The sequence below is a fragment of the Chiloscyllium punctatum genome, chromosome 32 (assembly GCF_047496795.1).
Source record: "Chiloscyllium punctatum isolate Juve2018m chromosome 32, sChiPun1.3, whole genome shotgun sequence".
NCBI classification, from domain to species: domain Eukaryota; kingdom Metazoa; phylum Chordata; class Chondrichthyes; order Orectolobiformes; family Hemiscylliidae; genus Chiloscyllium; species Chiloscyllium punctatum.
In genome coordinates this window covers 43,595,408-43,617,684 of record NC_092770.1, presented here as the reverse complement: position 1 = coordinate 43,617,684, position 22,277 = coordinate 43,595,408, and the positions used below count along the sequence as shown (strand labels likewise).

General features: G+C 41.8%; 1 protein-coding gene across 1 annotated transcript in view; it reads right to left on the bottom strand.

Moving 5' to 3' along the window:
• LOC140458118 (DENN domain-containing protein 2A) overlaps positions 1 to 17,603 on the bottom strand; it is a 144,056-nt gene extending 126,453 nt beyond the window's left edge. Inside the window, exon 1 of the mRNA XM_072552212.1 lies at positions 17,465 to 17,603. The gene's annotated coding sequence lies outside the window, so the exon portion shown is untranslated. The remainder of the gene's footprint in view (positions 1 to 17,464) is intronic.
• Positions 17,604 to 22,277: the final 4,674 nt, after the last annotated feature.

The window sequence follows — 22,277 nt, the reverse complement described above, 5'->3', positions numbered from 1 at the left end:
TGAACTTTGCCCAAACCGGTTCCTCCAAGATTAGTTGTTAATTTCACTGTTTGTTAATTTTGCCAGATGCACTCTGATGTCCAGCAATACATGAATTCAAACAGCAAAGGCAGTAACTGTGCAGGCTCTCTCTCTCTCTCTCCTGCACTGTCCTCACCATGTGTTTCCTTTGTCTGCTCTCCTCTTTTAAAACTGCTTTTGTTTTGACTTTTTTTCCCCCAAAGTTCCAAAACTAAGCAACAGCATATAAAACAGTAATTGCTGCTCCTGGAATTCGAGGAAATTGCCTCCAGTGCCTAAAATACCTCAAAAAAAAGGAGCAGAAACAGCCAGAAATGTTTCCCGTCCTCCATCTTGGATTACGCAGAATATTGATAAATGTAAGGCTATTCATTTTGGTAGCAAAAACAAGAAAGCAACTGATTATTTGAATGGTGATAGATTGGGAAGGGGGAGGTGGAGGGAGACCTGGGTGAGCGTGTATACCAGATGCTGAAAGTAAGTATGCAGATGCAGCAGGCAGTGAAGAAGGCGAGTAGTATGTTGGTCTTTTTGGGAGAGGATTCGAGTACGGGAGCAGGGATATTTTGCAGTTGTACAGGGCCGGATTTGAGGTGGGGAGCCATAGAAATCCATGAAATTCCAAGAATACGAGACAGGCTAAACACAGGAAGCATGTTCTTGACAGGTGGGGAGTCCAAAACCTGAAAGCACATTCTAAGGATAAGGGTAGGTCATATCGAACTAGGAGAAATTTCTTCACCCAAGACAGATGCGCCTGTGGCACTCTCTGCCGAAGAAAGCAGTTGAGGCCAAAATATTGAATGTTTTCAAAGAGTTAGACATGGTTCTTAGGGCTAAAGGGATCGAAGAGTATGGGGAAAGTGCAGAAACAGGGCACTGAGTTGGATTATCAGCCAAGACCATATTGAATGGTGGAACAAGTGCAGGGCTGAGTAGCCTACTGATGCTCATAGCTTCTATATTTAAACTTCCAAGAATTCTTAGATTCTGGAAAATTGCCGTAATATTGGAAAACCAGCATCCTTAGACATGGAGCAAGTACAAGTCAAAGCTAAGCATGTAGGTCTTAAGAATCATAAAATATAGGAGCAGAATTAGGCCAGTCTCCAGACTGCTGTGCCATTTGATCATGGTTGATATGTTTCTCAATCCAATTCTCCTGCATTCTCCCTGTCACCCTTGATCCCCTTACTAATCAAAAACTTCATCTCAGTTCTCAAGGGTGATGCTTTCACTTTGAGGCTGTGCCCTAGTGTCCTCGCCCTTCCTATATCTGGAAATATTCTCTTAATTGCATCCTATCCTGGCCTCTCAGCATCCTATACGTTTCAATGAGATCCCTATTCATCTTTCCAAACTCCATCGAGTACAGACCCAGAGTCCTCAAGCATTCCTCATATGACAAGCCCTTCATCCCAGGATTTATTCTTATAAACCTCTTCTGGATACCATCCAACACCAGCATATCCTTCCTCAGATACAGGACCCAAAACTGTTCATGCTATTCCTAATGTGGTCTTACCTGAGTCTTATACAAACTCAGCAGTATGTTTCTGCTCTTGTATTCTAGCTCTATTGTAGTGAATGCTAACATTGCATTTGCCTTCCTACCTGACAAGTGAACCTGCATGTTCCCCTCAGGGAATCCTGAACTAGGACTTCCAAGAACCTTAAGATTTCTGAAAATTTTCCCCATTTAGAAAATAGTCTCTGCCTCTATTTTTCCAATCAAAGTGTATAATGTTACACTTCCCCACCTTGTATTCCCATTGCCACTTCTTTATCCACTCTTACAGCCTGCCCAAATCCTTCTGTTTCCTCCACACTTCATCAGCATTACCTGCCTCTCCAGTTATCTTTGTGTCATCTGCAAACTTAGCAACAATGCCCAGTTCCTTTGTCCAGATCACGAACATACAACATGAATGGCTGAGGTCCTAGCATTGACCCCTACAGAACTCCACGTGTCACTGGCTGTCATCCTGAAAAAGACTTCTTAATTCCTTAGTCTCTGCCTTCTGCCAGTCAGCCAATCCTGTATCCATGCCAGTACTTTGCTCCTAACAGCATGGGCTCTCAGCCTATTTAGCAACCTTCTGGAAATCCAAATAAGTCACATCCACTGATTTGTCAGGCATGACCTCCCCTTGATAAAGCTGTGCTGACTCAGCCCCATTTTACCATCACCTCCAAGTACTCCACAATCTCATCCTTTAATAATGGACTCTACAATTTTACCAACAACTAACATCAGGCTAACCAGCCTATAGTTTCCTGTGGTCTGCCTCCCTTCCTTTTTAAACAGGGGTGTGAAATTAGCCATTTTCTGAATGTATAACTAGTATTTTAGACTTAAATAATGACAACTACTCGGGCAGGAAACCTGACCTTGCTGAAGTGAATTGGCATTAAAGCAGAGGATAGATCAATAGGGACACAGTGACAGACATTTAAGGGGATATTTCAGAATACTCAGAATAAGTAACTTCCTATTATAAAGGAGATTCTCAAGATGAGGACCCACCATCTGGGGTCAACAAAAAAATGTTAAGGAAAGCAACAAACTGAAAGAAAGATTGTGCAAAGAAGAGTGCAGGTCAGACTACAAAAAATGGCAGAGAATGACTAAAAGGTTAAATAAGGAGAAAGAAATTAGACTATGCAAGGACATTAGCTAAAAATTTAAAAATGGATAGCAATTAAAAAGCAGAAAGAGTAAATAAAGTGTGTGTTGGCCCTCATGAGAGTTAGAATATTGAATTAATAGTAGAAAAAAGGAAATGGAGGGTCTTAAGAGAGGTAACAAATGTAATAGTGGCTGCATTGGTATTAATTATACAAAATTCACGAGATCCTGCAAAGGTTCCATCAGACTGAAAACAAGAAAATATAATCCCTCTATCCAAGAAGGTAGGCAGAAAACAAGAAACTCTATGTCAGGTAGATTAACATCCATCATGGCAATGGTGTTAGAATTAATTAAAAAGGTTGTAGCTGGACACAAAAAAAATTTCAAGGTAATCAGCAAGAGTCAGAATGGATTTGTGAAAGGGAAATTGTGTTTAGCTAATTTATTGGAGTTCTTTGAAACAATAATATGCATTCAGGATTTTTTTGGGAGAGGTGGTGGTGGTGGATCCATTGACATGTTGGATTTGGATTACCAGAAAGCATTTAACAAGGTTCCACATAAAATATAATTGTGCAATGTAGAAGCACATAGTGCGGGGTAATACAATAGTTGGCTTGTAGAAAACAGGATTGGTAGGATGTGATTCTTGTCGGCATCTACTAGGACCTCAGCTTTTTTTGCAATTTTGTATCACTGACTTGGTGAGGGGAATGAAGGCATAGTGACTAAAATTTGCAACTGACACAAAGATGCATAGGAAAGTACGTTGTGAAGAAAATATAAAGGGGCTGTAAAAGGGTTGAATGACTAGACAAAATATCTGGCAAATGGAGTACAGTGTGAGAATTGCTTATTTGGACAAGGATAAAAAAAACAGAATATGACCTAAATGGAGAATGACAGTGGATTGCTGAGTTGCAAAGGAATCTTGATACCTCTTGTGACTCATGCATTAAAGTAAGTGAAAAGGCAGGTTGTGAGAAAAGTTAATGGACAAAAAGATGGCAAATGGAATATAATGTGGGAAAATGTGATACTGTTCATTTTGGAAGCAATAACAAACAAACAGAATATAATTTATGTGGAGAAAAACTGCGGAACGCTGCAACACAAAGGAACATGGGAATACATGTACATGGAACACAGAAAGCTGGCACACAGGTGCAGCAAGTAATCAGGAAGGCTAACAGAATGTTGGCCCTTATTTCAAGGGGTTTGGACTATAAGAGTAGGGAAGTCTTACTGCAACCATACTAGGTGCTGGTGAGACCACATCTGGAGTGCCGTGAGCAGTTCTGGTCCTCTGATACAAGTAAAAATATTTTGTTGGAGACAGAGAAGGTTCTCTAGGATGATCCCTGGTATGGAGGTATTGTCTACTAAGCAAAGGCTAAACAGGTTGAGACCCCACTCACTGGAGTTTGGAAGAAGAAGAGGTGATCACATGGAGGCATATAGGATTCTTAAGGCACGTGACAAGATAAATACTGAGAGAACGTTTCCCACCATAGGACAGTGTAAAACCATAGAGCGTATCCTCAAAATGAAGGGGTGAGAGGAGATGACTTTTTCTCTCAGGGATTTAAAAATCTTTGGAATTCCTTGAAGCAGAGAGCTGTGGAGGCAGAGTTAATGTGTATATTTAAGGCTGAGGCAGCTAGATTCCTGATCAGTAGGGGAATCAAGGGCTACAGAGAAAGGGCAGGAAAATGTACATGAAGAAATGCCGGGTCAGTCATGATCCTATTGAATGGTGGAGCCAAATGGCTTTCTCCTGTTCCTTTTTCTTCTGTTCTCATAGTATGCAGATACAGCAAGTGATTAAGGAAGCTAATGGAATGATATTCTTTATTGGAAGAGAAATTGAATGCACAAGTAAAGATGTTATGCTACAGTTCTACAGAACATTGGTAAGACCACATCTTGAACATTGCAGTTTTGGCCTTGTTACTTAAAGAAGAACGTAAATGCTTTAGAGTCATTCCAGAGTGGGATATCTTATGAGGAACAGACTGGACTTGTTTTCATTAGACTTTCAAAGAGTACAGGGTGACTTAATTGAAATACACCAGATCCTAAATGGTCTGGACACGATGACCATGGAAACCATGTTTTTTCTTGCGTTGTGAACCCAATCTGTCCAACCATTCCATGTAATGCACTCTGCTACAGTCACTAAAACCATAAACTTCTGGTTTTGATGGCTTCTTTCATATTTGCTTCATCAGGAGTTTGTGTCTAAGAGAAGGATAGTGCTTATTGGTCTAAAAGAACCGGCAAATGTTTTCCAGGGCACTGGTTGTTTCCAGAGATTACTAATGGGGAATGTCGAAGATATCCCACACAAATCCAGAACAAACCCAGCTGCGATATTCAAAGGACTCACTCGAGTCATTCAGGTAGCTCATGCAAGAGCTGCTCCTTTCACTTGGAAATGACCAGGAAGACCAGAGGGCATTACTCATCCTATGATTTAAAAAAACTTGAGTTGAATGCAGAGAAGTTGATCAGACTGAACAATTTTGGAAAGATTCTAAGAGGATGCAGGCAGGTGAAGGGGTACGGAAGTTCCAATGGTGGTGATATGAAGGTGAAAATGGTTAAGCAGAGAATTATATATAAACCAGAGAAGTCTTCTAGCAAGAAAGAGATGGTGAGGGAAAATCCTCACTTGTTGTAGAGCCGGAAGAATGTCACTTGAGTGTTAAAGGGACTGAAGCCAACAGTGAATTGAAAGAGGCAAGAAAGGGATCAACTGAAAATTGCGATGAAAAGTCACCACAGGATGGATTCAGACCACAGAGAAATCCGAAAGAGTTAATGGCAGCTATCACTGATCAAATAGACTGGTCTGTTGTAAGACAGCACAGAGCTTCACCACACCCATTAGTGTCTCAGAGTCTTAGAATACAGCTGCAGAAATAGAACTCAGTTCAAACATGACTTTCATAAACTGAATTGATTCCTCTCCGTAACTCAAAGGTGTTAGGAAAAAAATGAAAGAAAGGAAAGAAGATAAGACTCAAACTGCCGACTTTGCTGAAAAAGACTTGAATAAAATCTGATCTAAGTGGAAGAAGTGAAAGTCGAAAAATCTAAAAATGTTTAAAGAGCAAACGAAAATATTGAACATTCTTGCTTGATCATAAAAATGAATCATAATAATATTCTTGGTGACAGCACAAAGGGACAAGTTACTATCACAGAAATATGTCATTGCTAACTGGTGGTGAACGATAGACCCAACTTACTTTATGGAAGTGTCTGATATTGCGTGGTCTGATCCAGTTGAGCCTGTGGGGACACCTGCTGGAGGGACTGGCACAGGGCACAGTGCCCAAAACTGGTACTTAGCTTCCCTTTACAGTATCAGCTTCATAAACAAGATCCTGCTTATCTATGCTTATTCAGTCTAGAATGATGAAGGTCATGTTGCTAAAAACAAAGCCCTTTTAAGCCTAACCCATCAATGCAGGTAGAGAAAGGAATTCTGAAACAAGTTGGAACATTCAAACCAGCAATGGAGCTGAACATCTGTAGAAAACAGAGTTTCCATCTAAACATTATGAATTACACATTTCATATAGTTAACAGAATGTTCAACAATGTCATTAGAGGACATAATTTCCAATGTGCAGTCTCAAGAAAGTAACATGCTTAAAAACTACAAACAAATTACTTTAGGGTCACAGCATCTTCTGGTTCACCACATGATGATGTTTAAGTTGTCTGCAGAGTTCCCATCTTGCAATGTTCCCTGTATCTAGATGAGAAACATGATGCTGAACACACAACATTGGTCAGATGTTGCCCATAACGCAATACATGTATCAACGCTTACTTCATTTGATTAATTTTATTAAAATAACTGATTTTTAAATTTCTTGCTCTGTCCTGAAGAATAACATGTTGGGATTTTGTGGCCACAATAATTTCACTAATTTATGAGAGAAATATAAATTTAATCCAATAAACCTGATAACATATTTTAATTTTGATAAGTTAATCTCATTATGCCAGACTGGTAATTATATCTACAAATACTTCAGTCCCTGTTAAAATCACAAGCTGGACTGTGACTGCATACATTGTATCAAAATAACACTTTCCGTTTTCCCTTCAATTGTTCCTTAATATCAAAAGATCAACCTCTTCTATTTATCAATTTCAATAATTAAACAAAATTGTTTGTTTTGAAATGATGATTATTACAGGTACATACACACCAAGGAAATTAAATATTGCCCACATGATATTTTTTTGGAGAAAACAAATGCACTTTTATAGAAGAAGGTGTATTATTGAAGTCTCTGTCAAGACAAAGGCAAAAGTTGTGTGTGTGTGTGAAGTGAGTGAGTGCAAATACCCTTGTGGTGTTCCTGGTTAACCTTTAACAGTACTGTGTGCTTTCTGCTCTTCGGTCAGCAACTATCCATTCAGCAACTTTTCCTCGTACCCACATGCACAACTCTACATTCACTCATGCTATGTAGCAATGTAGCACTCAGCAGCAACGATGGCAGCACTGGGAGGAGAGTAAAACAAACAGACATCACAGATCAGAAAGTGATGTGGGATCAATGGGAGCAGCTGGTTGGGGAGTAAATTCCAAACTGTATTAAATTGTAAATCATTGTTTAAGCAAGGCTATGGACTTATTTGGGTTATTTATATATTTTAAAATCCTCTAAAGTTTTTTAAAATTTAAAGGGTTCAGTAGTGGTAGGAGAACCTGAAGCCATGTTGTCTCCTCCTGCTCCACGTAGAAGGCTGAGCACATTTCCAGTGCCTGGGGCCAGCCTGTGTGCAGGAACTGTGTCTAGCTGCAGCTCCTGGAAGCTCAGGATTCTAGAGCTGGAATAGCAGCTGGGGACACTGTGGAACATCCGTGACTCTGAGAGATTGTGGATAACACACGTAGAGAGGTGGTCACACTGCACGTGAAGGGACCTGGCTGTCCAAGAGAAACAGGCAGGTAGTTCAGGAGACCCCTGGGGTGCTGCTCGTAAATCAGTTCCAGCTTGGAAGCTAAAGGAGGTACTGGTTCCTCCAGGGAGTTCAGACAGAACCAAGCTTCTGGCACCACAAGCAGCCTGTCTGTACATGAGGGAAGGAAGAGAGGAAGGGCATTAGTAATAGGGGATTCTACAGTACCATAGCCATCAACATGACTCCATGGTTGCCTCCCTGGTGCTAGGGTCTGAGATGTCTTTGAATGACTGCAGGGCATCCAGAAGGGGGAGGATGATAAGGTAGAGATCATGGTCCATGTTTGTATCAGTGATATGGGTAGAAAGGAGGGATGAGGTCTTGCATGAAGAATTCAGGGAGCTAGGCAGTAGACCATAAAATAGGGCATCTTGGGCTGTAATCTCTGGATTACACTAAGTGCCACTTGCTAACAAGTACAGAAATAGGGTAGTGCCAATGAATGCATGGTTTAACAGTTGGTGCAGGAAAGGGGGTTTTAGATTCCTGAACCACTAGGACCTGGGGAAGGTGGGACCTGCACAAGAGGGAAGGTTTACATCTGAACCAGAGCTGGATGAACATTCTCGCAGGGCGGTTTGCTAGTGGAAGGAGTTTAAACTAGTTTAGCAGGGGGAGGGGACAAAAACTGTTAGCAGAGTACGTGCAAAGAATTGTTATGGGCCAGACCAAAAAAAAATTCCCCTCAAAACATTTCAAGAAGGTAGCCCAGACCCTAACTTTTCTAGTTACTTTAAGCAGGTGTAGAGTGGATATTCTGGGAGTGATGCAGCTGGCCCAACCACTCTGTTTCAAACAAAACAGAATTTATTTACACACGAATAAAAGAAAATAAAATTGAGAACAACATAACTATTTAAAAACCCAATCAACTCTATTGCAATGTAACGATGCTGCTCCAAATACTTAGAACATCCCCTTGGCAAAAAAAAGCAAAATCCAACACAAGTTCTTGCAGGCGAGATCTCAGAGAGAGAGACAGAGACGGAGACAGAGAGAGAGAGAGAGACAGAAAAAGAGAGAGAAAAAGAGAGAGAGAGAAAAAGAGAGAGAGAGAAAAAGAGAAAAAAAAAGAGAAAAAGAGAGAGAGAAAAAGAGAGAAAAAAGAGAGAGAGAGAGAATAAGAGAGACAGAGAGAAAAAGAGAGAGAGAAAAAGAGAGAAAAAGAGAGAAAAAAAGGAGAAAAAAAGAGAGGAGAAAAAAGAGGAGAAAAAAAAGAGAGGAGAAAAAAAAGAGAGGAGAAAAAAAAGAGAGAGAGAGAAAAAGAGAGAAAAAGAGAGAGAAAGAGAGAAAAAGAGAGAGAGAAAGAAAGAAAAAGAGAGAGAAAAAGAGAGAGAGAAGAGAGAAGAGAGAAGAGAGAGAGAGAGAGAGAGAAAGAAAAAGAAAAAGAGAGAGAGAGAGAAAGTCAGCATGGAGCTGTTTCCTTGACCAGCAGCCTCAAAACTGACTGCTTGCTAAAACCAAACCAAACCAGACAAAAGGAGAAAGTGAGAACTGCATGGTGTGGTTGGAGGGTTCCAAGGTGGAGGAAGAGTGCCTCATCTTCCACCTAGGAACCCTCCATCCACACGGGATGAATGTAGATTTCTCCAGCTTCCTCATTTCCCCTCCCCCCCACCTTATCTCAGTCCCAACCCTTGGATTCAGCATTGCCCTCTTGACCTGCAATCTTCTTCCCGACCTCTCCGCTCCCACCCCCTCTCCGGCCTATCACCCTCACCCTCACCTCCTTCCACCTATCATATTCCCAGCGCCCCTCCCCTAAATCCCCTCCTCCCCTACCTTTTATCTCAGCCCACCTGGCACACCAGCCTCATTCCTGAAGAAGGGCTTAGGCCCGAAACGTTGATTCTCCTGCTCCTTGGATGCTGCCTGGCCTGCTGTGTTTCTCCAGCATCACATTTTTCAAACCTGACAAAAGCTGAGCTGGGAGAACTGGCCGCTCCCCTTTTATTGTACAAGTTTGTTTTTAAACTTGAAGGAATTTTGCCTGAGGCAGTATCTGTTAGCTATAATCAAATTGGCCCTGAAACCGTTCAAACCAGACAAATCGGAATCTATGCATTTACGACCCTTCTGAAAAATAACCAAGCACAACCTAACCTTGTTAAAGGAGCAGCATTATCACAACACAGTTAAACAATCAATTCAGAGGGGGTGCAGCTGAATTAATTTTCAAGGGAATAAGGAAAGGCTGGACGGTCTTTACTTTAATGCCAGGAGCATCATAGGTAAAAGAGATGAGTTAAGGATGACAATTGACACATGGAATCATGATATAGTAACTGTCCCAGAGACATGCTTGAGGGAAGGGTAGGATTGGCAACTCAACATTCTGGGATATAGGATCTTCAGGCAGGACAGAGGAGGAGGTAAAAGAAGAGAAAACATTGAATTATAAGTTAAGGAGTCAGTTACTGCAGTAAGGAGAGATGACATCTTGGAAGGAGTCATCAAATGAAGATTTGTGGGTAGACCTTAGGAATAAAAAAAGGGACAGAGAGATTGGTAGGTGTTTCTTATAGCATCCCAAAGAGTCATCAAGAAATTGAGGAGCAAATTTGTACACGATTCACGGATGCGTGTATAAATAATAAGAAAAGCGTAATTAAAGCAGGTGATTTCAACCTTCCTAACAGTAAGTAGGATAGACAAAGTGTTCAGGGCTTGGATGGAGCGGATTTCTTGAAACGTGTGCAGGAGGCCTCTTTAGATCAGAATGAGACCAGAATGTAGAGGGACCTACAAAGGGCGGAGCTGTTTTAGACCTAATTCTGGGGAATGAAAGCAGTCAGGTGGGTGAGGTGCTAGTGAGAGAAGTCGCAATCACACCATGGTACAATTTATGTTTATTATGGACAAAGAAATAGACAAGTTGCAAAACTTGGATTGGGGGAATGCGGATTTTAGTAAAATAAGGCAGGGTATAGCCAAGATAGATTTGTAACAGCTACCATAAGGAAATCTATAGAAGAGTAGTGGGGATGGTGACATTCAAAAAGGAAATGGGAAGGCTACAAGCTCAACATGTTCCCTCTAGGATGACAGGAAGGAGTAACAAGCCCAGAGACCCATGGATGATCAGAGGTATTCACAATACAATGAGAAGGAAAAGAGAGACATTTCGCAGATACAAGGGGAACAAATCAGCAGGAGCATTAGTGGAGTACAGAAAATGTAGGGTAGAACTTAAGAAACCTTAGGAAATTGCATCTCTTGTTACGAAGAAGAAGGAGGCTTGTGTGTTGATGAGGAAGATGGAGAGTTACAGATCAGCTAGGAAGGATTTAAAGAGAGAGTTAAGAAGAGCAAAGAGAGGACATGAGCAGTCTTTAGCAAATTGAACAAAGGAGAACCCTAAAGCTTTCTATAGGTATGTGAGGAATAAAAGGATGATTAGGGTAAGAATAGGGCCAATCAAAGACAGAAGTGGGAAGTTGAGCATGGACCCTGTGGAGATCAGAGAGGTGCTAAACGAACATTTCTCATCGGTTTTCACTCAGGAAAAGGAGAATATTGTAGAGGAGAAGAATGAGGTACGAGATATTAGACTAGAAAGGATCGAGGTTAGTTACGACAGGTGTTATCAATCTTAGAAGGAGTGAAAGTAGACATGTCCCTAGGCCGGATGGGATTTATCCAAGGATTCTCTGGGAAGCTAGGGAGGAGATAGCAGAGCCTTTGGCTTTGATATTTGAGTTATCATTGTCAACAGGTTTAGTACCAGAGGACTGGAGGATTGCAAATGTTGTGCCCTTGTTCAAGGGTAGTAGAGATGACCCAGGTAATTATAGACCAGTGAGCCTTACTTCTGTTGTAGGAAATGTTTTGGAAAGGATTATAAGAGATAAGATTTTTAATCATCTAGCAAACAACAATTTGATTTCAGATAGTCAATGTGGTTTCATCAAGGGCAGGTCATGTCTCACAAACCTCATTGAGTTTTTTGAGAAGGTGACCAAGCATGTAGATGAGGGTGGGGCAGTTGACGTGGTATACATGGACTTCAACAAAGCCTTTGATAAGGTTCCACATGGTAGGCTGTTGGAGAAAATGCAGACATATGGAATTGAGGGTGATTTAGCAGTTTGGATTAGAAACTGGCTTTCTGTAAGAAGGCAGCAAGTGGTGGTTGATGGAAAATATTCAGCCTGGAGTCCGGTTACTAGTGGTGTGCCACAAGGATCTGTTTTGGGACCATTGCTGTTTGTCATTTTTATAAATGACTTAGACACAGGCACAGGCGGATGGATTAGTAAATTTGCAGATGACACTAAAGTCAGTGGAGTAGTGGACAATTTGAAAGAATGTTACAGGTTGCAGGGAAACTTGGATAAACTGCAGAATTGGGCTGAGAGGTGGCAAATGGAGTTCAATGCAACTAAATGTGAGGTGATGCACTTTGGGAAGAATAACAGGATGGCAGAGTATTGGGTCAATGGAAAGATTCTTGGTAGTGTGGATGTGCAAAGGGATCTTGGAGTCCATGTACATAGATTTTTGAAAGTTTCCACCCAGGTTGATAGTGCTGTTAAGAAGGCATACGGTGTGTTAGGTTTCATTGGTAGAGGGATCGAGTTCCGGAGCCGCAATATCATGCTGCAACTATACAAAATACTAGTGTGGCCACACTTGGAATATTGTGTACAGTTCAGGTCCCCATATTTCGGAAAGGATATGGAAGCATGGGAAAAGGTGTAGAGGAGATTTACCAGGATGCTGTCAGGTCTGGAGGGAAGGTCTTATGAGGAAAGGCTGAGAGACTTGAACCTGTTCTCATTGGCAAGAAGGCGGCTAAGAGAGGATTTGATAGAGACATTCAAGATGATCAGAGGATTAGATAGGGTAGAAATGAAAGTCTTTTTCCTAGGATGATGATGTCAGCTTGTACAATTGGGCATAACTACAAATTGAGGGATGATAGATTTAAGACAGATGTCAGAAGCAGGTTCTTTACTCAGAGTGGTAAGGGCATGGAATGCTCTACCTGCCAATGTAGTCAACTCAGCCACATTAGGGAGATTTAAACAATCCTTAGATAAGCACATGGATGATTTTGGGATAGTATAGGGGGATGAGCTGAGAATAGTTCACAGGTCGGTGCAACATCGAGGGCCGAAGGACCTGTTCTGCGCTCTATTGTTCTATGTTCTAAACCATTTTGAAACCTCTCTGCCTTGTTTCCTCCTATAAGATGATCCTCAAAACCTCTCTCTCATCTGCCACCCTAATATCTTACGTAGCACACTGCCAGCAAGGTGTATTTATTTTTGAGTTTGCATGTAAACTGGATCACAATAGCAGCACACAGTGTTTTTTTGGTGAAAACATTGAGTTTTAATACAATCACAAAAATCAAACAGTGCAGTATGTCATAACGATGCCCACAGCCACATGGGAAATGGCGCTCAAGCCACAAGAGGGTGGTAACATAAAATGCCATCACTACCTTCTTTTTCACTTGAAATCTTTTGTATTAACAAACAATTCCAAAAAAAAAGTGAATATATGCAAGCAACTTCTCGCATCAAAAATAAATCTCAAGCAAACACTGATGCACAAAGAATGCAACATCATAAACACAATAACAAAATTATCTGAATTAATCCTAAAGTATAAAATCTTCTAGATGTTTCAGGAGGCCTATCTGATGTGCTGAGAAACTTTCCTGATGAAGGGCTCCTGCCCGAAACGTCAATTTTCCTGCTCCTCGGATGCTGCCTGACCTGCTGCACTTTTCCAGCACCACTCTAACCTTGACCTTAATCTGCAGTCCTCACTTTCGCCCAGTGTTGGGAGTTGTGCGAGGCTAGTGTTTGGAGCCACGTACAGCAACTATCCTCTGCAGATGTGAGCGGGAGGCCTTGCTGGGTGCCAGGGTTCAGGATATTTTCTCAGGGCTTGATAAAGATTTGGAGAGTCATCCAGGCTGGTAGCAAGAACATTGACTGATTAGAAATGAGGCTCTAGCTGAAAGAATTTGACCAGCGAGGAGCTAAATTAAAAAGCTGAACCTCCAACGTATTAGTCTCTGGATTACAACTCGAACTACAGGTATGCTGTCATTGTGTAAATAAAGTCAAGGAGTTAAATATGTGGCTCAAAGATTGGTGCACGTGGAATGGGTTTCAGTTCACGGGGCACTGACACCAGTGTGGGGTCAAAGTGAGACAGGTTTCACTCGAACCATGCTTGGACTGTGTCCTGGTAAATCAAATAACTAGTAGAAAGGACTTTAAACTAATTTGGGGGAGGGAAAGGAGCGTTTGGGAAAGCAAAAATGTAGGCTTACGAAGCAAAAGAGTATGACAACATTGCAGGTCAGCTGAAATGATATATTGAACAAACCTGGATTGTTGTTGAACCAAAACTGCAACCCATTTTAAAAGATGAAAGACTTAACAATGATCCAGGTTTGTTCAATATATCATTTCAGTTGTATAACACTGCAATCTTTTACGATAAATTCTGTGTCTTATGCTCCACAACCACCTGATGAAGGAGCAGCTAGTACTTCCAACTTAACCTGTTGAACTATAACTTGGTGTTGTGTGATTTTTAGCTCAGCAAAGTCAGCATAGCTTCACAGAAGAAAGCCTATCAGACAAATTTATTAGAATACTTTGAGGAGGTCATAATCAACTAGGAAAAAGTGAGGATTGAAGATGCTGGAGAACAGAGTCAAAACATGTGGTGCTGGAAAAGCACAGCTGGTCAGGTAGCACCTGAAAAGCAGGAGAGTATTGAGCAGGATAGATAATGGAAAAGCAATGGATGTAATAATTTAGAATTTCAAGAAAAGGTTTGATAAGGTCCTGCATTTGATGCTTCTTAATAATGGAGAGTCATTTTAAGGATGGCAACCTGTAATTAATAAGGAGACACAGGGATCAGTGCCGAGTTCACAACTTACAGTATATATGAATGTTTTTGATGAGGGAAGTGAATGTAATACAGCCAAGTATATGAACAATATGGAAACAGGTGGTCAAGACATCAAAGCAAATCAATCATCAAATATACTGTCGAAAAATGTGATGTCCTGCACTTTGGCAGTAAGAATAGAGGAGCTGAATATTATTTAAATTCAGAAAGGCTGCAGGCACTAAAACCATGAAAACCCTGAACAGTTTCAGTCCCCTTTTGTAAAGACAGCAATACTGGCATTGGAAGCACTCCAAAGAATGTTGACTCCGTTGGTTCCAGGTGTGGAGGAACTGTCTTATGAGAGAGGTTGAATAGGTTGGGCCTGTATTAATTGGAGTTTAGAAGAATAAGAACTGACCTCTGATTGAAACGTACAAGTCTCTTGGAGAGTAGATGTCGTTTTCTATTGCAGGAGAGTCTAGCAACAGAAGGACTGATCTCAAAATAAGGAGTCACTCATATGAGGCAGAAATAAAGAGCAATTTCTTCATTTAGAGGAGAGTGAATCTGTGGAATTCTTTACCACAGAGGACTGAAGAGGTTGGGTGGTTGGATTGTTAAGTACATTCAAGACTGAGACAGAGATTTTTAAATCAGGAAGGGAATCAATACATATAGGGAAAAAGGCAGGAAAATGGAGTTGAGAATTAAGATCATGAATGATCTCATTGAATGGCACAGCACAGTGGGCTGAGTGGTCTACTTCTGCTCCTATATCTTATGATCTATAGATAATATTTGACATCATAAATGTTCATTAGCTTATTTGAAGAACAGATGCTTTATAACAGCTGGGGATGCAAGGAGGGTATATTCAGACATGTAAACTATGTATAGTGGCCTGCTGGATAAAGAGAGTTTTATTGAATCTGACACAATGTCATAAATGGATATCAGTGAATAACAGAATGTAAGCTGAAAATGTGTTGCTGGAAAAGCGCAGCAGGTCAGGCAGCATCCAAGGAGCAGGAGAATCAATGTTTCAGGAATGAGCCCTTCTTCAGGAAGAAGGGCTCATGCCTGAAACGTCGATTCTCCTGCTCCTTGGATGCTGCCTGACCTGCTGCGCTTTTCCAGCAACACATTTTCAGCTCTGATCTGCAGCATCTGAAGTCCTCACTTTCTCCTAACAGAATGTAAGCCCTTGTGTACTCAGAAATAGACTTGGTAAATAGGGCACCATGGCTTGCAAAAACAGATCCATCTAGGTGACAGGAAGAGGCATGGAAAGAAAAGGTAGTGACACATGGACAAGCAGGAAATGGTCCCCTGCTCAGTTTGTCAGAGGCCTGCACACAACGGTTGCTGTCTGACAGTGGTAACAACAATGCTGCTTGAACTACATAATTTATGAACAGAAATGCTTTAGAGAAGCTGCAATAGACAAGAAGTTCAACTTCACAAAGCAACCAAGTGGTTTGGCAACCACAGTTTGGGGCTTAAAAAAACCCCATCAAGTTAGAATCCGTATTCACAGGTCACACATAAGGTGAATACAATCCGATACAGCACGGTCTGGGACAACCCAGAGTTGACCATCTGACCACACAAAGTAACAGTTTAGCTCAGTTGACAGGACAGCTGGTTTCTAATACAGAGTGATACCAACAAAATGGAACTGAGATAAGGTGGGGGGAGGGGAAATGAGGAAGCTGGAGAAATCTGCATTCATCCCTTGTGGTTGGAGGGTTCCTAGGCGGAAGATGAGGCGCTCTTCCTCAAGGCATCATGTTGCCATGGTCTGGCAATGGAGGAGGCAGTTTGATAGTGAGGTTGGGGTTGGAGCGGAGGGAGTGGAGGGCTGTACATTGCAAGGGTGAGAGGTTGAGAGGGGTGGACAGAGAAAAAGGGTCCAATAGTTGTTTTGTGATAAGGAATCATTGTCAGTGCAAAGCAATAAAGTCACTGCAATGTGCAGGCTGGAAATCTGAAGCAAATTTATGATGTCTTGAAATGCAAGTATTCCTAGGTCCATTCAAATAGATGCAATTCTAAAACCAGCAAGAGATGAATACGGTTGGGATCATGATTTGAATCTAAATCTCATGGTTACCTGATCTGATTGGATGCTGATTTTCTAGTTACTTTATTCTGAGGGAACATAATACAGTATATGCCTGACTAAGTATTAGTGAATCCCAAGAAAAGGGGTGGTGAATGGGAAAGAGAAGAAAGGAATGAGAGATGTTCCTCAGCTATTGTCTCCCTGGTCCACAGACCCCATTCCCTCTGATATTGCCGGACCCAAACATTGTACTTGGACTTCATTCCTGTCTCAGGGCAGAGAGCTTAGTTAATTTAAAAGGAACCTTGCCATTTCTGAAGCACCACAAACTCAAAGATCCTTGCAGCTAAAGTAGTGTTTTTAAATTGTAGCCGTCATTGTAATGTAGGAAATTTAAAACATTGATTTTAACTTACATGAGATCTAATGTAACCGTTATTTCACAAAGCAAGAAAAGATCACTCAGAAACCTCGTAAAGATTTCTCAAGCGGTGTCTTTTTAAATGTTGAGACTGGAGTCCTCTTTTGGAGATTAGTGGAGCCAAACTCTCGCATGAATATCCTTATTCTTGTCACTGTATCTCAGCGACCACCTGTTTCTTTAACTACGGCAAATGCTGTCAGTTAAACAAAGAAAACTCTTCATCTTGCCGTTACAGCAACTGCTCCCGTCCCGCTCTTAGTTTGAAAATTACAAAGAAGACAAATCTCTATCCATTCAAAGCAAATCAGTAAGACCCTGCCCCCCTAATCCCGCAGACCCAGAAACGGACAGGACTCTACTGAGGCGTTCGCCTTGTTATTCTCACACAATTAGTTCTAATTCTGAACTGTGTTTACAAATGCCGAATAACTGCAATAATGAGAGGACAGTTGCAAGCTGGTACCTGAGCAGAGACTGCAGTGGGTGGGAGACAAACTGCTCCTGCTCCGGACACATAATCCGCTAGCCTCCGGGATCGGCTTGTCTTGTCCTCTATCCCCCACTAAAACACACACAGGCAGAGGCAGCGTCGCTGCTGCATCTAGAAAAACATACCATGAAAGACAGAGAGCTGCTCCCGGAGCTTCCGGGGTGACCAGGGCGGAGCATGCATACTCTGGCCAATAGGAGGACGCGGGGAGGCGGGGCCTGGACATCCTGACCAATAGAATGAGGGGTAGAGGCGGGGCCCAGATACCCTGACCAATAGGAGGACGTGGAGGTGTCAGACTAGTTCTATTTCCAAAGTAGCAATTGATAAAATGTCACATGGAGTGACTGCCCACAGATTGAAAAGCTTTTTAAGCAAAATAGGATGTATCTGCAAATGCAAGTTCATCCGATAGACTTACGTGTGTGTGTGTGTGTGTGTCTGTGTTTGTATGCTTGATAAGAGTGTGTGACTGTGTATGTGCGTGTGAGGGGTTGTGCGTGTGAGCATGAGTCTGTGTGTCTGAGAGAGAGCATGTGCATGAGAGACAGTCTGTGTGAGTGTAATCGCGTGTGTGTATGTGTTTGTGTGAGAGTGTACAGTGTAGTGGGGTCACCTGTAGTGTGACATGAACCCAAGGTCCCAGTTGAGGCCATCTTCATGAATACTAAACTTGGCTATCAGCCTCTGCTCGGCGACTCTGCATTGTTGCATATCCCAAAGTAGCCTTGGAGTATAGTCACCTGAAGATCTGAGGCAGAATGTCCATGACCGTTGAAGTGTTCCCCAACTGGGAGGGAACATCCTTGTGAGGCGATTGTTGCATAGTGTCCATTCATCTGTTGTCGTAGCGTCTTGCCAATGTACCATGCCCAAGGGCACCCTTGTCTGCAGCGTATGAGATAGACAACATTGGCCGTGTCACATGAGTACCTGCCATGCATGTTGTGTCCCCACATGTAATGGTAGTATCCATGTTGACACGCTGACACATCTTGCAGTGGTTGCCATAACAGGGTTGTATGATTTCATGATTGATGATATCCTGAAGGCTGTGTAGTTTGCTGCAAACAATGGTCTATTTAAGGTTTGGTGGTTGTTTAAAGTGAGAAGTGGAGACATAGGGAAGATTTTGGCGAGGTGCTCATCCTCATCGAAAAGGTTCTGCAGGCTGCAAAGAACGTGTTCTGGAAATACTGGAAAACGAAGGGTCCCCTATTGGTCGCATCCTGTGTCTGTCTCCTGAGGAGGTCATTACGGTTGCTCACTGTGTTACATTGGAACTAGTGATCGATGAGTTGAGCATCATATCCTGTTCTTATGAGGGCATCTTCAACACCTTCAAGTGTCCATTGCATTCCTCCTCATCTGAACAGATCCCGTGTATGTGTAGGGATTGTCCATTGAGGATGGCTGTTTTTGTATATTTTTAAAATATATATTTATTGAAAAATAGATTTTTTAATACCATTTTATAATACAAAACAATACAATTCAAAACAATACAAAGAAAGAATGGCAAAAAAGTGTTAAAAACCCAAACCGCCCTCATGTACAAATATATAAATATGTATTTTTAAAAATTTTTTAAAACCCATTAACTACTGAAATAAATAAATAATAACTAACAACAACCTAATAAATAGTAATAACACAACTCAGCCAAACAAAACACTAACTCTTGAATATCGAGAGTATTAATTTTCACCTATTCATAAGTTTGCAGTTCCCCCTCTCTGGATATTGGACTCATAAAGCACAATCATTACAGCTACATAAAGGCCCTAAGTAGTGTAGCAGACAAATCTGTATCCAGGTTTTTCAAAAATGGCTGCCACGTCTTACAGAAATTCTCAGTTTTGTGATGTACCATACTTGTAAAAAGATTCAGGGGTATATGTTCCATAACAATCTTCTGCCAACCTGACAGTATCAGGGGATTGTTGGATACCCAACTGAACAAGATATTCTTTTTTGCGCAGAAAATGAGGAAGTTGAAAACTTTTTTCTTATGTGCATCGACAGGGAATACACTGGGCAGGCCAAGAAGAAGAGGGACCAGGTCCTTCTCCACCCTTACACACAAAATCCCTTCCATTGACCCACTACAATGCTCTAGTATGCTTGAAGCCTGGTGTGACATAGCCATAGAGTCATAGAGATGTACAGCATGGAAACTGATCCTTAGGTCCAACCTGTCCAAACCAACCAGATATCCCAACCCAATCTAGTCCCACCTGCCAACACCTGGCCCATATCCCTCCAAACCCTTCCCATTCATATACCCATCCAAATGCCTCTTAAATATTGCAATTGTACCAGCCTCCACCACTTCCTCTGGCAGCACATTCCATACATGCACCACCCTCTGTGTCAAAATGTTGCCCCTTAGGTCTCTTTTATATCTTTCCCCTCTCACCCTAAACCTATGCCCTCTAGTTCTGGACCTCCTGACCCCAGGGAAAAGACTTTGCCTATTTATCCTATCCATGCCCTTCATCATTTTGTAAACCTCTATAAGGTCACCCCTCAGCGTCTGATGCTCCAGGGAAAACAGCCCCAGCCTGTTCAGCCTCTCCCTATAGCTCCAATCCTCCACCCTGGCAACATCCTTGTAAATCTTTTCTGAACCCTTTCAAGTTTCACAACATCTTTCCGATAGGAAGGAGACCAGAATTGCACGCAATATTCCATCTGTGTGAATTGAAAGAAAAATGTAAAATCTCTGCTTGTAGGATGGAGGTGCCTCCAGACATCCACCAACCTTAACTCCACATGCAGATCCACTAACTGTTTAGTTTGTAAGAGGGTATCGAGGAACCATTGGGCAACATGTCTACTGTGGGATCCCTTAGACAATTAAAATCTCCCCCATAATGATATGCCAGGACTCAAGACTGATCACTTTCAAAAATGCATCAACCAGAAATTTGAGGGGATGGGCCAGAGGACAATAAGCATTTAAAACACCATATTATTCCCCATTTATCAGGGCTTTGAGGATTACAAACCTCCTGTGTGTGTATGTCTTTAACACACTCTAGTAGCTTAAATGGGAGATTCCTCCCGAACCAATATAGCCACTCCCCTACTTCTGGTATTAAAAGATGAAAAGTAAACTCGATCAAAGCCACTCTGCTGTCACTTCAAATGCTCCCTATCATCCAAGTGTTCTCCTGTAATGAAGCAATATCCATCTTTTCCTTTCTAAGACTCAAAAGTACCTTCTTCCTCTTAATTGGTGAGTGACTCCCCTTGATGTTCCAGGTACACCATTTAATCAAGTCATTAGCCATAACCTTCTGCAGTAACATTTAAATTCCAGTTAGGAGGAACTCGGATTACAAATTGCTGAGCCTTAGTGTGGCAAGGTCCATCGAACATATAAAACAACATAAACTAAAACCACTACAGTTAACAAACCTACAAAGCTTTCAAAAACTATATGCAACAAAAAGCAAAAAACAAACCAAAATATAGAGTCCAATGAAGCTGAATAGGGGAACTCACCCCCGCCCAAAGGGGGCATTTACACATCTCAGAATCCAACTTCCCATCCCGCTGCCAATACTGCAGGCAGGGCATTTAAATACCTGAACTGGGCATAAACTGCCCATAAGTAGGCATCTAGGCATCCCAACCATTTTCCCTCCTCCTAGCTAGAGCTGCACTGCAAACACAAGCAGAAAAGAAAAAAAATACACCATGGAATAGCAATGTGAACAAAGAAATTTTGAAAAAAAATGAGTAAGTCCCCCACCCATCCTTTGGTATAACTTAAATTAGAAATTGAAAGTACACATCCCAACTGCCCCGAACATAGTTTAGACCAGATTATTACCAGTAATGAAAAAAGGGAAAAAAGAGCCATGACTGGACTTCCTTATGTTTTAAAGAAAAACAGAGACATACCCAAACAACACTCCTATTTGTACGTACTGAATTGTTCAGATTAAGTTAATTTGTCCACAAGGTCTCTTGCCTTCTCCAATGTGTCAAAGAGATGTACAGATCCATCTAAAGTGATCTGAAGCACTGCTGGATATCTCAGAGAGTACTGAATCCCGAGTTCCCTCAGTCTTCTCTTGACGCTGTCATTGGATATTCTTTTCCGGATCACCGCTACTGAGAAGTCCTGGAAGAACATGATCTTAGAGCCCTCGTAAACTAGGGTCTTTGTATTCTTCCCCTGGATTCTGAAAGCTTCCATGATTCGCTCCTTATCCCTATAGTGATGAAACTGCACCAAGATAGGATGAAGACGTTGGTCCAGACCTGACCTCTGCACCGTGGTCCGGTGAGCCCTCTCAATCTTCAAACCTCTCATTCCAGCCTCCAAGTTAAGGAATTTCAGCAACCAGTCCTCAATAAGTTCCACCAGCCGCTCACTTTCCTTACCTTCTGGCAGACCAATGATCCGAATATTTTTTCTCCTGCTCCTGTTCTCGAGGTCATCAACCCGATCAACTCTGGATCCTATTCTTGGAGGAACCGTTATCAGCTTCCACCACTGCGATTCTGTATTCTACTTCATCTGTCCTTTTCTCCAGGTCTCCCAGCTACTGTTCATGCTTCTGCAGCATGATAGAGATCGGGGCTAGCTTTTCCTCTATCTGCTTGCCCAACATCTCACGAGATCTTGCAAGCTCCTTCACTAGGATCTGGTAGGAAATAGAGTCTGAGGATCCCACAGGCTGGACTGTGGGGAAACAGCAAAAATTGAACACTTAGCTGAGAACTTCAATCTCTTCGGTTGAAGAGTGTGGTCCAATAAGTTGATGATCGA